The sequence below is a fragment of the Mesoplodon mirus genome (assembly GCF_964341445.2).
Source record: "Mesoplodon mirus genome assembly, chromosome: 10".
Taxonomy (NCBI): Eukaryota; Metazoa; Chordata; class Mammalia; order Artiodactyla; family Ziphiidae; genus Mesoplodon; species Mesoplodon mirus.
In genome coordinates, this window is record NC_138986.1 from 106,679,905 (window position 1) to 106,693,316 (window position 13,412).

Consider the following 13,412-nt stretch of genomic DNA (forward strand, 5'->3'; position numbering starts at 1 on the left):
AAAAGGAAATTAAAAACATAATAACATGCATGGGCCATGCCAGAAGCTGAGGGAGCAGGTGTGGTAGACGAGAGAGGGACACTTGCATGACGTAGCTATGTCGTGAGCTTGGTGTCTGTTGGCCGTAGGAGGCAGTGGTGTATCTGGTGTCATCTGTGGGCTTTTTTCTGCGTGTTGGGGGATACTGGAGCGGTGTCTGTATACACGGGTGTGGAGTACAGTGGTGAGGACTGTGGTATGTGAGGGATGCGGATGGATGCGTGTATGATGAGGAGTGTGAGTTTGGGAATATCGGTGGTGCATTCCTTGTGGAATGGGGCGGTGGTGCAGGAGGAGAGTACTGTGGATCACGTGCTTGGGGTTCATGTGTGCACTGAGAAGGGCTGTGCCTGGAGGGCGCATGTGTGTGTGAGCTTTGTGGACCTGAGCTGGATGGTGCTGCTCTCAGGCTGGAGGTCTATGATGTAGAACTCTGTCCTTCTCTGGAAGCAAAGGCAAAGAGAAACCCTACATTTTCCTCTGAAGATGCTTAATCTGGTCCCTCTTCCCTCCACCTCAAGTCCAGACCTTTCCGGCACCTGCTCCTTGACTTCCCCACCATGGTAGTACCAGGATTGACACCCGCCCCCACCCCTGACTCAGCTGGGATCCACGCCCTCATAACAGCTCAGCCATCCTGCCCAGGCTCCTCCACAGAGCCCTCATCACCTCTGATGACCCTGGGTTTCCTGTCAGCCTCCCTGGGATCTGTGTGCCTCCTGCCTCACAGCCAAGCACCCCCTCACCTGAGGAGCCCCGCGCCCTTACCGGCGTAGATGAGCTTGTGCGGAGAAGAAGCACAGGAGAAGTGTTTAGGGGCAGAGGAGACCTCCCCTGCCCCTGGGCTGCAGCCTTGGGCCACCACAGTGGATCCAAGCCGAGGGGGATCCTCTTGTGACTTCGAGATTCCTGAGGGAGGAATGAAAGGCTCAGGGTGGGTTCATCAGTCCTCTGTCCACAAATATTTACTGAGTGTGTGACACGTGTCAGGTGCAGTGAATACACACAGTTGAGAGTGTGGTTCCCAGTGTATACTCCAGGATTTAATTCCAATCAGTACTTACTCTGTCACTGTCTTGTTGGTAATGTAGGCCTCGGTGGTGACTGTGAGTATGTGGGAAGAGTGAGTGATGTGTATCAGTTAAGTCTGTGGTAAGTGTGGGGTTAGCATGGGGAGCACGGTGCAGATGTGTCTTATCTGTGTCTGTGGCCTTTGTGTGCATGGTTTCTGTTCACAAGTCTGCAATTCTGGGACATGTAACTTTTCCTCATTACATGGTGGGGCTTGTATTTATGGTGTGTGTTCATTCATTCATTCACCAAGATTCAGTAAGCAGCTACTCCTGTGTATCTGGCACTCTTCCATTGTTCTAGTCTCTGGTAATGCTGCACATTCTAGTAGTGGAAGACACAGACTAAACAAAAATACAATAAATATATAATACCTGAGCTGCTGGTAAGTATATAAGGGTTGCCAAACTAAGCAAAGAAAAATACAGGGCACCCAGTTAAATTTCAGTTTCAGATAAACCCAGAATAATTTTTTAGTGTAAGTATTCCCATGCAGTATTTGGTCTTACTTACTTTTAGTGTAAGTATGGCCCGTACAATATTTGGGACATACGGATACTGAAAAATTACTTGTTGTTTATCTGGAATTCAAATTGAACTGGATAACCCATATTTTCTCTGGCAACCCTGACATGGGTTACTGAGACTGTGGTTTACTGTGGTTTGTACAAAGCGGGTCTGGCATTACTCAAGAATGTGTTATAAGTGTGGTGTGTATGACACGTGACTGGTTCTTATAGAGGTATTTAGCGATGGCTGAAGTTAGCTGTGTTTGTGCGAGAGTTGAGCAGATACATATATATATAGTGTGTGTGTGTGTGTGTGTCCTATATATATAGTGTGTGTGTCTATATACATATCTCATCTCCAGCGTTTGGTGTTGGAGGACAGGATTGTGGTACAGATGGGTTGTATGAGAACGTAGTATAGGAGGGATGCGTGTATATACCTCCATGGGCTGTGTGTGGTTTACTAAGGAAGTTATATGTGGGGTGAGTGATATTTTTGCTGTATCAGAGTGTACATGGGTGTATGAGTTACTGTCTCCTAAAACACCCCTAACAAGAATTCTGTATTCACTCTTACGTACACCGAGTGTCACCCACGTCCAGGCAGGGTGACAAGAACTTTACCACGCAGACTTTATATCTGATAAGCACTCTACCCCCATTCATCCTGCTCATCTCTGCACTATGACACACACACACGCACAGACACAGTCACACACACACACACAGAAACATAGAGAAAAATATTCTGAATGGTTAGGGGCAGTCATTGCCTTCCCCAGCCTGTCCCAGCCACTGCCTGAAAATCTGCCTGCTGTCTAGACCTCCATTGCCAGGGCCCACCCTACAGTCTCCAGTGTCTTGGGCCTGGTAGGAGCTACTGGGCTCTAATCTGGGGCAGAGGCCTCTAGCTGGAACTCTGAGGTGAGCACTCCCGCACAGGGCATGCTACTCACCTACATTTAATGCACGCAGGCACCCCGTGGCCCGTGGCTCTCAGAGCTCCCCGCAGGACCATGAGGACCTTTCTCACCCCCGCCCACGTGGTCTCAGTCTCTGGAAAACCCTTCCCTTCCCTTGATCTCCTTTGGGCAATACTTCCTGTTGAAGGAATAAAACCTCCTTGCTTTCAATATGACATCATCCCTAGACAAACAATCTTCTTTCGAACTGCAATCCACTTGTCAAGATACTTTTCAACATGGCCTTCAACTCATGGGGCTTCTCTTTCCACTTTAGTAAAAGAGGCCAAGCAACTCATGGGTCTCTCTCAGCATCCTTGCATCCTTCACATCCCCCACTTCATGACCCCAGGGAAAGATCCAAGAGCATAAGGGAGAAATCGGGGACTGAGAAAAGCTGCACCTCTAGGTCTCTGCAAGCAGGATGCAGCCTGCTGTGAGTTCGACAAAGCTCCAGGCCCGCCAGCCCCAGGAGAGAGTCGCCAGACCAGCGGAGCTGAACTCCCATCTCCCAGGGGCATCTGGCCGTTCTGTGCCGTCTCACACCACAGGGACGCTCCGGATGGATACGGCAGCATCAGTGAGACGAGGTCTCTCGCTACCTGCTTCACAGGTGACACGTTCTCAGTCCCCCCCATCCTAGAGAAGGTTTAGTTTGGCAGAAACCCATGTGCCGCAGACAAGTTGCCCCCCACATACCTCCTCCGTTCTCGGCAGTTTCCTGGGACTCTTCATTTTCCAGATGTTTCCTCTTTTGTCGCCGTTTCATGGTACCAACTAGAAGTCTCCCTTATAAGATGCCTCAAGAGATGTCCAACTCCTCCTCTTCCCTACAGGTTGGCCCTTCTTGGCTCTTGGGCAATCCGTTGAAATGATTCAATACAAACAAAAATAGTCAAGTCTCCTAAATGGCTGAAAAACTTGTACCACTAAGTGAACCAGCAGTACTGCCTAGTGCTCACCAGGGCTGTTATGTTTGCAAGGTTGCCAGGCGCACAGTGGAATACTGTGACCTCAGTGATGACATCAGAGCATTCGGTGAACCTAGGTTGAGCACAGTGTCTGCAGTAGCACAGGCCCCATTTTCAAGAACAATTCCTTTTTCCCAGCCGAAGCTTTCCCGTGAAAGGGAAAGGTTCATACCATATCTATTATAAATTGTATCATACCATGTCTATTATAAAATTCACATTTTGATTGGAGATCTTTTAATGTCTTTTCTAGAGAGATTTAATATGAATATTTTAAATGGTCTCCAGTTTCCCTGTGGATTATTGACATTTTATACTCTGCACTTCAATTTTCCCTCAATACGTGTAATTTTGTCACGGCTGTTTCTGTACTTAAAGATGAGGAAGTATATAATTGATTTCTTCATTTTTTCCCCATCTCTTTCCAAGTTACTGCATTTGATTGTGTCTTGCGACTGAGTGAAAAATGCTAGTCCTTGAGTCAGGACATTGGGCCCTTTACCAAGTAACTCAACTTATCTGGGCTTCAGCTTCTGTATGTGCGATCAAGAGGCTTGGACTAGCTGACTTTTCAAATGCTGTGTTTCTTTGATTCACTCTCACTTACTGATCTGCTCCTTAAGAAGAGGGTCTGTTCTCATAAAGTAACAACAGTCTTTTCCTAACCTTGGGTTGGGCGGACTTTAACTGTTCGTACTCAGTTTGTTAGTTATATTGCCTTCTACATATGCTTAGCTCTAAATAATTTATATGGTTCTTGTGACAATTTTTAGATCTTTTTTTCTTATTTGCTTTTACAGTTTCTAATTTGTTATCGCCAGTGTAGAGGAGCCTGATTGACTTTTAAAATTTATTGATCTTGTATGTGTGTGCCTTGTTGAACCGTCTTATTAGTTCCTGCTAGTTTATCTGTGGGTTCTTTTGGGTCTCCTAGATAAATGAGCATATTAAATGTAAATAATGTGTTCTTTGGATAAAGTTTATTTTCTTGCAACTATATATATACAAGCAATATGTTGAATTGATTTAAATATTTAAATACTTACATACCTGTTATCACAATCTAACATTCTTTATCTTATTTTCTTTCAATCAATATTATGTTTTCAAGATTTATCCATGTGAATCCATATAGATCTAGGTCTTTGATTTTTGACTGTTTGATATTATTTGATCACATGCATATAGCATCATTTATTTTCCATTCAAGCATTATTGGACAATTGGATTGTTTCCCTCCCTTCTCTAGAACAAACAACATTTCCTAGAATATCCCTGAAGATGTCTGACAGTCGAGAAGGGCCAGGCTGCCCGAAGGATTGCTACTTGCTTTTAGCCACCTTCCAACAGGCCGTCTCCAGCCAGCAATTTGAAGCATCGCTGAAATGAGAACTGCCCCAAATGTGAAGATCTTAGGAGCTTCCTAGAAGGTGGGAGGTTAATGATAGGCATCCTGCTGGGATCCCAGGGGAGTCTGAGCTGGCCTGAAGCTCATCTTCCTCCTCCACCTCTCAAGAGAAATGTGGAGGAAAGAAGACTTCAAAAACTGTGAGCAGGCAGAGGGAGAGATATTGGGGGCCGAAGCTGTAACTGAGGTCTTGGAGTGGGCTGTGAGCACGCAGAGCCTCTAGAGAGCCAGGCTCTGCCTTCTGAGGACTTCTCCCCTAAGGCTGCTCATAATTCACGTGATGCCAGCCATATAGATCCGACTTGGCCCACACTGTCACAGAAAGCCTTATCAGAATCTCTTCTTCTTCATACACTCTTGTGTCTGTTACTTGGTTATTGCCTTTGGTACTCCACTGATGTGAACCACAGTCGCCAAGGGATGGAGGACACTAGTGACCCATCTTGCTCTGTGGCCTCAGTCCACAGCTTGAGGGTAAGGGAAGAGGCCAAATGAAGGTCAAGAAGGAAAGATGGAGTTTGAAGAGAAGACCTGAGTTAAGGGTTTCTTCTCAAGTCTTGATGACTGAAATGTAGCTCCAGTACCTGAAGTCCTGCTTGTTCTCAAGGCTGACCGCGGGGCTGGGTGCACTCAGTGAAGGAACCGTATACACTTAGTATTGCCTTGCTTGCTCACACTTGCCCTCCTCTGATACACCCTCTGCAAGACTGATCTTCCCCTGAAACAACTTTCCACCTGCCACTGTCATCTCATGAACATTTGCTTCCCCTTCCTAGTGTCCCCCTAGAATGCCATTGCAGCCAATTCATAATTTGATAATCATGCTGCTTACCATATTCTCAGCAACTTCTGATAAATTTTATTCACTTTATTCCATAGTCTTCACCCATCAATAATCTTCCTTAACTTCCTAGCTGCAGGTTAACCCATTTGGAATCACTTCTTTTTCTTTCTCTTCTTTGGCAAATCCTTTCTACCTTTTAAGGTCTTTTTCTTGTCTCTCTACCATCCTGCCTTCCTGAACTTCTTTTTTTTCGTTTAAGTAACCTTTCAATCTCCTTCCCCAATTTCCTCATAAACATTGAGAGTTTATTCCTCACACGTTAGACAGTGGTTTATGAATGGCCAGGCATAAGGGACTCAGAATGAATTGGCAACCCCGAGGTACCTGTCTTGCTGGGGAGCCACAGGTGAAGGGCTGTCTGCTGGACATATGTTTGCATGGAGTCAGGCTGAGTGGCCTCAGGGTGTTTGCTCTGCACTTGTGTGTGTTTCTCTCTAGTTGGTTTCCTTGTCCAGCCACCTGTGACCTCCCTCCATCCAGCCCAGGGAATCCTTCTCATCACAGGGGTAGGATGTTTGTCTCATTTTCCATCACATCCTTTCCCCAAAGTTTGGTTGTGAGTTGTTCCCATTCCAAAGACCTTTCCTCTTTGAAGAGAAAAGAGAAAATCTTGTCTCTCCTTTCCTCTCACTTCACTTCTGCTCTATTATCTCCTCTGTCCAGAATGGCCCACTGACTCACATGGGTGTAGATCCAAAGATGGCAAGAACTGCCAGCAATTCTGAGATAATAATACGGATGGATCAGGAAAACTTGAAAACCTTTATCCCGCCACATTAAAAAAAAATGCACTTCCAGTGTATTCAGAGTCTCAGTGTAGAAACACAAATGATGTAGAAATTGAATGACACTCAAGTTTTGCTTTCCTCCTTTCCTGATTTATTCTAATCCTCAAAGTTAACATGATGAACTATTTGTTATGTAAACTTTCAGACATTTTCTACTCATGCACACTTTTCTTTTTTTCACATAAGAGTGTGAACTAGGTCACTTTCAACATGCTGTGATTCTGTGATTCACTGTCTCCCACCGAGTCATCCACTGATAAAGTCATCTGTTTCATGGAGAAATATTTCCAGTAGCTAATAGCCAATGTCTGTGGAGTGCTTACTCTGTGTCGGTATCTTCTAACTACTTTACAGTTATTTTGTACAACATACCCATGGACCAGGTACAATTATGACCCCCAAGTGACAGATAAGTGCAGATAAGTACAAATACATACAGAGGCCAAGTGACTTGCCCAAGACACTGGAGCAAATCAAAATCCATGCCTCTGTAATCATTTTGCTCTATTGCCTCTGTCTGGGAGGCTTGATGATTTGGCAACTAAAACCTTAAATATCATGTTCCATTTTCATATCTGTGACACAAGCGTGGGACTGTGATATGGGGTAACTAACCTGACTACTTTTGAAAACCCTTATGCACCTGGATGAAAGTAAGCCAGGGACTGCAAGCTATAGATTTATGATTTCCTACCAACTATTAAAAATAGCTTCTTGAATGCAATTTATGTAATGTCAAGGCTAGGATGTAGTCCAAATAGTAACAGAAAAATGAAGATATGCAGAAAAATACTTAAATTTGACAAGTATTGGGACTGTAGTATTTTTGGGGCCAGTGTGAAGACCACAGGAAAACTTGCTGTTTCCATCCCAAAGGGAAGAGCTCTGTGTTGCAACTGCCAAGGTCCCTGGGGCAGCAAGTGGGCTCACTGCTTAGTAAAGAAGCATCCTCAGTTTGATAGAATCATATGGGAGGCTTACATTTGGTTAGCAGTTTCTACCTTCTTGATGTAATAATATTTTCAGTGTGTGGGAGGGTATCAAGCTCTGAAAATACCCTTGGAGAGATTTGCTTATTAAGTTTGGCTTTTGCAATCTCCCTACTACTTCTTTACTAAGCACCAGGCGGCTTCCTTCGCTTGTCAGAATCATGTTGTTTTTCCCTTGTCGAATGAACTTCCAAATACTTTTGGATGAGCTATTAAGTTTGGAAAAAAATATACATCTCTTTAAAATAAGGAAGATAATTACAATGACAAGTAGAAAAGACTCTAAAATGGAGAATATACGCCATTACAGGCAATTAAGGGGAGTGGGAAGCTCGGGCTCACTGTCCAGGACATAGAAATAAAAGCTGAGGATGCTCTGAGGCATCTCTTGGATCTCTATAAGCCTCCATCGTTTCTGCTGAGTAGGGTTGACAGATAAAATGTAGGCTCTTCAGTTAAATATGAATGTCAGAAAAACAACGAGTACATTTTTAAGATAAGTATGCCCCAAATAGTACATAGGATCTACTTAAACTAAAAGTGATGACTTACTATTCATGTGAAGTTCAAGTTTAACTGGGTATCCTGTATTTTTATTTAGTAAATCTGACAGCCCTACTGATGATCCACAATGGAGGCAGTTCAGGAACGGTACATGCTGGCTCTCGGACAGTCAGAAATGGCTCCAGCAGATCCAGGTACAGTATGAAATTCTTTTTGGATGTAGCTCAGAAGCCATGGCCAGCCCTTGACTGCAAGTACTGCCTCGGGTTTCCCTGAGGTGGGGTAAACCTTCCTCTGAATGGCCTTTTGGTAAGTCTGGAAGACCATATCCAAGGGGAGCCCCAAAGTCAGTTTCATCCTCACAACCATGTCTCCAATTCCTGGAGTTGGCTGCATTTGACTCACAAGAGATGAGGAGGTTTGTGAAAATTGGGAGTGTCATAGCTTGAACCCTTTGTAGGTAAAGTTTTGCTGTTGTGAGAGTTTTAACAGGAGCAATGTGAAAGACTCCAGGTCCCCAGGTAGATAGAAATAATCCTGTTCTACCTGGGTGTATGTGACAAGTCTCTAGTAGCTCACAGAGCAAATATCTGGTCTTAGAAAGACTGATCCAAGCTTGGATGTTTCTGGTGACAAGGCAAGGTCGTGAGTTTGAAGTTCACCTTTTATGGTTGAGGAGACAATAAGGTTGTCAGAAGGGCAATCATGGAGGAGACGTTGGCTTCATCCATTGTGCAGGCTTGTATATTTGGTTCTATCTAGATTGTGTTTCAAAGGTGGAGCTTGTTTACAATTATGAACATTCTCTGACATGCTTTTTGGACCTTCATTCCTAGAGCGAGAGCAGTGCTGAGGTTCTAGAAATGCCCTGGATATTCTGAGCTGTCAATGGCCTTTCCCAGGTACTGTTCCCTTGGTGCTGCTCCTTGAAATGTGCAAAGGGATTATCATCTGTTTTGTGGTGGGTCCTAGCATTGTGAAAGGAAGCTGCTGCATCTGGCTCAGAGGATTTGGGATGTGGTTGGAGTAGATGGGCCAAATTTAGGTAACTGGTGTTACTCTAGACAAGGACAACAAATTATTGGAAGTGGAGTTGTCTGGGATGGGAATGATGTTGCGATTTCACAAATGCTCCAGGACCAAGGAAGACAACCAGAAGTACTGGGATTGTTTTAGGTTGCAGGTAAGGGACAGAGGGATGGTCTAGAGATTGAGCTCATACAGCTGGTTAGTGTGTTGTTCATTCGTTCATTCATTCATTCATTCATCCAACACGTATTTACTGAGTTACTATCATGTGTCAGTTAGTCTGTTAGGTTTTGTGATACGATAGTGGAGGAAACAACTTCTCGGTCTTTAAGGAGTGTATAGTTCAGTCAGAGAGACTGATAAAGAAATAGGTAATTACAACATAGGAAATAAGTCATTTGATAGAGGAAGTAGGTGTTTGTGGGTGTAAACAGGAGGGTAAATTTAACTAAGTCCAGTTGTGGAGGTAGGGAATGGGAGACCCAGAGGGACTTCTTGAACGAAGTGATAGTGGAGATCAGCAGGGTGAGTAGCAATTTTCCAGGACCTTCCCAGGCAAAGATGGAAGGAAGGAAGGAAGTTTCAGGCAGAGGGACCACTCTGTACAAAATCCTTAAGATAAAGAGGATATTGTATGTTCTTCAGCATGGCTGGGGCATGAACTCTGAGAAAGGGGGTTGATAGGAGATATGGCTGGAACGAGAGCCATGGCTCTGTCATTTAGACTTTGTTCTGTAATCAATGGGGATTCATTGAAGGTGAAGGCAGAGGAGTGCCTCCATCAGACTGTGTCCTAGAAAAGCCACTTAGGTGACTGTGTATAGGGTGGGTTTAACTGAGCATCAGCGTGGACAGTAAGCTCAAATTTTTCTGTGTGGGACCAGTGTCACACATGGGACTATGTAGGGCACCAGATTCAATGGGGCAATGAATGTTTGTTGGTTTTTTCCTCCTTTTTTATATGAGGCTAGGCAGATGATGCCATGCCTTCGTTCCATTAAGAGCAATGTGAAATCAGTGAAATCTCCTAAGATTCTGCAAGGCAGATTTTTCTTTGTATGATTTTAAATTCCCTCAAGACCTGAAAGGGCCATTGCTGTAGAAAAGGGGTCTGGTACATGTAACACCTGGATGGAAATAACAGCTTATGGGAAAACATGGAATTTGAGGAATTCTGGGGCAGGATGCTGGAAGTAGATGACTGCAAAAGGCCTTTCCAAGTCACAGCCTTATAGCTCCTGGTCCTCTTTACCTTCTCTTCTTCCTGACCCCAACCTCATGAGGATGAAAGTGTACTCTAGAGACCTTTGATCAAATCCTGCCCACAACAGTCTGTGGTTTGAAAGTTACAAAATTCCCTGAGAATTGGTAAGCTCTCTATCTTCCTCATTAGTCATTTAGTACCATTTATAATTTCCAAACAGCTACTGTTTCTAGAGCCCTTGCTTTCCATTTCTGAGTGTGTTTTGTCATTATTCTTTTTGATCTTGGAAATGTAATCTTTAACAAACCACCAATTAACCATGAAATGTCACTGCAGCAAAACATCAGTATTCTCCATGGGGTTTGTTGTACTTGGATTTGACCTTCATTGTTCATTCTTGGACTGTCTTCCCAGTTTGTGGCTTATTTGGATTCGCATTTCTTCTTTTTGTTGATTACTTGAAAGCTTTTGTGTAGAAATTAAGCTGGTAAAATAACATAGAAGGCTTTTCCCCTATGATAGTCCCTTTCTTTTGATACCAGTAATTAAAAGTGTGCTGTGATAGCATTAGAGGACTTAAAGTTTGAAGGTTTTAAGAATGACTTGGAGACTCAGGAGTGAAAAGGGACTAATACAAGTGAGCATGAATTATTATTTTGCTCAAAATACTATTTAAAAGAGATTAGAATTTAGGTTTATTGAAGAAAATGGTTATATTTGAGCTATTTGAAGTTCTAACAGTCAGATATTCTTTGAAAATCTATTTTAAAGTTCTAACTGGTGATCGTAGAATAAAATTGCCACTTGATGGAATGTGGAATGTGAAGAGGTGAAAGAAAAGTCAGACTGGAATGATGCTACAAAAAAAGAAACTTCCCATCATGACCAGGCAGAGCAAATGGAAATCAGGTGGGAAAGGACATAGAAGCAGAGATGGTTTTGTGATTCCTGGAGCCTGCAGCTCTTTGAAAGTGCTAACCACCATGGGGCAGGTGCAGAGCACCAAATGAGAGCCTCTCGTAAAAGTCCACGCGGCAGAGATGACAGGGGCACCAGGTGGGAAGTCTCTCCATGTTTGGTACACAGGCTGGAATTTCCAAGATATGAAGACACAGGTCTTTCTCTGAAAGGGGCGGACTGTGACGTTTTTTAGATAGAATTTCCAGAGCTAATGACATACTCAAGCTAAAGAAAATATATCTGTCCATCTAGGGACGCTGAAAACAGTGGGAGGCAGAAAGAGAAAATATTTTGGCAACTGAGAGACCTGGGCTGGTGTCTGTTACTTGAGTAAATTACTTAATGCCCCTGAGTCCAGCTTCCTCATCTATAAACTGGTGATGTACTAATAAGATTGTTGTGGGCATTAAATGAGATCATGGACGTTGGGCCATTGGTACAGTACCTGGCACATAAGAACTGTTTAATAAATGGAAACCAGCACTCATTATTCAAATGATAAGAATAGTGCATCTCAGGCTCTTGTTGAGAGAGGTTTCTTATTATCTATTCTAATTGCTAAGATGACTTGTGAAGCCCTCTGAATTTGCATTTGCCAGTTGCCTGCTATTGGCAATTTGTTCAATGTCCCTCCTATATTTCTTAGACCCTACCATTTTGTGCATGTGGCAAACTTTCAATTGCCATTATTTGGCATTTTCCAGCCCAGGAACTTCTGAAGCTGTTGAAGTCTGCTCTGCCTGTGTAGATGGCAGGAAGGAAGTGAGGGGAATTAATAGCTTCCCAGCAGCAGTCCTCAACCAAGGACTGATGGGAGTGGGTATCTAAATGCCCCAGCTCCCTGGCCCTTCAAGTTGGAAGCTTGTGTTTCCCAGAGTTTCTCTGTGGATTACCTCCACTTTTCCACACTATTACCTGGCTATAACACAGTATTTAATGCTTGCCTTCTCTTCCCTATCTCACTTTCCTATTGGAGTTTCTTCCATTTCTCATATTAACTATTTGAACTGGAATGTTTATGACTGGGTTTGATTCTGGGAGAACCCATAGGAAGTCATTTTCTTGAGAGAAAACAGTTGTCAAGTTGCCTTCTATGAAAAGATATTAAATAATAGAAAAACTTAAGCTTTCTTTATGGTCGATTCATTTTTCCCTATGCACATTAATTGGCTACAGTGTTGTTTAAATAATGATATAATATAGAAGTGATACAAAAAGCAAAAGGACACTGCTGATTTTAGAATATTTGTTTTCATGTTAAGCATCTAAGACACATCAGTTATGTGAAATGAAAACATGATGACCCAAAACCTATGGGATGCAGCAACTGCAGTTCTAAGAGGGAAGTTTATAGCGATACAATCCTACCTCAAGAAACAGGAAAAATCTCAAATAAACAACCTAACCTTACACCTAAAGCAATTAGAGAAAGAAAAACAAAAAAGCCCCAAAGTTAGCAAAAGGAAAGAAATCATTAAGATCACATCAGAAATAAACAAAAAAGAAATGAAGGAAACAGTAGCAAAGATCAATAAAACTAAAAGCTGGTTCTTTGAGAAGAGAAGCCAAATTGATAAACCATTAGTCAGACTCATCAGGAAAAAAAGGGAGAAGATGCAAATCAACAGTTAGAAATGAAGAAGAAGTAACAACTGACACTGCAGAAATACAAAGGATCGTGAGAGATGACTACAAGCAACTCTATGCCAATAAAATGGACAACCTGGAAGAAATGGACAAATTATTAGAAAAGCATAACCTTCCAAGACCGAACCAGGAAGGAATAGAAAATATAAACAGACCAATCACAAGTGCTGAAATTGAGACTGTGATTAAAAATCTTCCAAGAAACAAAAGCCCAGGACCAGATGGCTTCACAGGCAACTTCTATCAAACATTTAGAGAAGAGCTAACACGTCTCCTTCTCAAACTCTTCCAAAATGTAGCAGAAGGAGCAACACTCCCAAACTCATTCTACAAGGCCACCATCACCCTGATACCAAAACCAGACAAATATGTCACATTGATAGAAAACTACAGGCCAATATCATTGATGAACAGAGATGAAAAAATCCTCAACAAAATACTAGCAAACAGAATCCAGCAGCACATTAAAAGGATCATACACCACGAT

General features: G+C 43.0%; 1 long non-coding RNA gene across 1 annotated transcript in view; it reads left to right on the top strand.

Moving 5' to 3' along the window:
* Positions 1-8,218: 8,218 nt before the first annotated feature.
* LOC309811062 overlaps positions 8,219-13,412 on the top strand; it is a 160,634-nt gene continuing 155,440 nt past the window's right edge. The window contains exon 1 of the long non-coding RNA XR_014295099.1: positions 8,219-8,279. This is a non-coding gene — a long non-coding RNA (uncharacterized lncRNA). The remainder of the gene's footprint in view (positions 8,280-13,412) is intronic.